This window comes from Hemitrygon akajei, chromosome 9 (genome assembly GCF_048418815.1).
Source record: "Hemitrygon akajei chromosome 9, sHemAka1.3, whole genome shotgun sequence".
Classification (NCBI taxonomy): domain Eukaryota; kingdom Metazoa; phylum Chordata; class Chondrichthyes; order Myliobatiformes; family Dasyatidae; genus Hemitrygon; species Hemitrygon akajei.
In genome coordinates this window covers 81709857-81712317 of record NC_133132.1, presented here as the reverse complement: position 1 = coordinate 81712317, position 2461 = coordinate 81709857, and positions in this window count along the sequence as shown.

Genomic DNA, 2461 nt, shown 5'->3' with positions numbered 1-2461 from the left:
TACATGCCTAGAGCATTCATTAATGTTAAAATTTCAAAGTATTAATTAAAATCACCAAGGAGATTGCAATCTCTCTAGATTAGCTCATTCATCATGTTTAAGGAAATAGGGACATAGTGAAGCTGTCATGCATTTCATATGTTATTCTGATGTCTTCAATGAAGTAGTATTGCTATGGATTGCTTTAATATTAACAATAATATTGACATCTTCCACTTTCTGGAAAAATGCAGTATGTTTAATATTTAGTATCTGTTAATGGAAATGGGATCTACTTTGGATTTCATTGGTGCAGTTGTGCAACTGAAGCGCAATAAAAGGGAATATCTGACATAGCTTAATCAGCAATCACAAAACACCTTGTTGAGTGATTGCTGCATGATTTAAAAGGTAGGAAGACAAAGGCTAGGTTTTGCTAGGTTCTACCTGCTGTTCCACATGGATTCAGGTGTCATATCATGCTGTCAACAGTCCTTCATTTTGGGAGGGATTGCCTGCTGCTGGCTGGGATGAAATTGGGTGTCAGTGTGAAGGAGCAGGCCCAGTTCTTCTGCTCCTCTTGGTTCAGAAAGTGCAAAAGCTGCTGTCTAGTTCTGGGTGAGGAGGGTGCTTCACTTGGTACACATATATATTTTTCACCGGAGATCTGCTGAAGACTTTGGAGTCTTAATTTAGATATTAAAAGTGTTCCACACCTATTTTTGACAGAGAGCCAAAACACCTAAATGGAAATGCCCTTAGATTTCCTAGTAAAGTTAATAACTTCCATATCAGAAGCAGGCCAACCCAGTCTTAAATTGACTGTGCCTGGTCTATGTCACAAAATAAGGTGGATATCATCCTAGTTTATACTGTCATCTACCTGAAATGTTGACTCTGCTTCTCTTCCCACAGATGCTGCCTGACCTACTGAGTGTTTCCAGCATTTCTGTTTTTCTTACAGATTACTGTATGCTCACTGACCATTACGTTAGTGAAAGCTGGCAGCCTAGGATGCCCAGCGTCCAGCCACTTTGCTAAAAAAGAGGTGAGGTGTATTGCAATTCCAATTAAACATAAGGCTAATATAATCAGTGCATTGATTAGAATTAAGAAGCCAGCATTTGAACACTACTGATCCGTACCCTTAGCTTAATGAGAAATAACAAAATGACCTAAGCAAACATGAGCTGAGGAGAAAGGGTCCATCAAGTGTAGGAAAGAATCTATTCTATCTAGCAGGCATCCCTTGATGTCACCGCCTCCAAGAATTTATAGGAGTTTTGACTAACCATGAAATGATGTTAATTATCAATAAAGCAATCCAGTCAAAGGGAAGTATTTGAATTGAAGGGAGTTAAAAGAATAAATACAGTCAGAATGCAGTGGATTTTAGTTAGTTGGGCGGGTTGCTTGAGCCCACTCTTAAAGAACAAAAGCTAATTGACAAAATAGCCAGGATTCTCTTTATTTATTTGGGACACAGCTGCTTAATTGGGACAGGAGACTGTGGCCGAACAGTTCCTAACTAGTGTCAATCGCATGCATTTGCCTGGCCTTCAGACACTACACTGTGCTTAGAGTGAACTGTTTTTAAATAGTGTCAATTGCTTGTGTTCAAAAAGCAGTGATTTTTGTCACTAAGAGTTGGTGAGAAATAAGCAATAAGACAATTTAGAACTGCTTTGCTCACTGCGGTTTCAAACATTCAGATTTGGAGATACCAGAAACAGTAGGGAGTGAAAATGAATGAATTTTACTACTTCAACAAGGTAGGAACAATGAAGAATTTGAAGGTATCGACAATCATCTTGAATATTACAGTGAAAATGAAGATTTGTAAAATTCAATCATCAATAGCATTGTCTGAAGGCAGTCTATTATCTACACTGATTTTGTTCATTTACAATCAATCAAAAGAATGTGGCAGCATACAGGTACACTGATGAATTCCTCTGGTGATAAAAAATAGGAACTAATACACATTTTTATAGAACAGTAGTAGTGTTGATATTGTTCTAATTTATTCTGTTTTTCATTTAAATACATACTTTTAACTTTGAACTTTGACCTTTGACATCAATAAAAGTTGCCACTTCCAGGAGTTTATAAGAGTTTTGACTGAATATGAGTTGGTGTTAAAAATATTAACAAAGCAAACCAGGCAAAGGGAAGTCTCTGGACTGAAGGGATTTAAAGGGACAAATAAAGACTAAATATATTATTTATAAAGTCCCATCTAAGCTGGTCTGTTAGCTGTCAGTTCATTGCATAAAACTGTATATGGAAAGTGCTTCCATTTGTGAGTATAGTATACGATCATGTTCATGTTTTCAGACATTTATGGAGGCATAATGATAATAAACTTTGTCCATTAAATTTGAAATGTAACCATGATCATATAAACATAATTAAAATATATCTTAGGCCTGATAGGGGCAAATCTTGGGAGAAATTTAATTTCAACAACACGCAAACATTT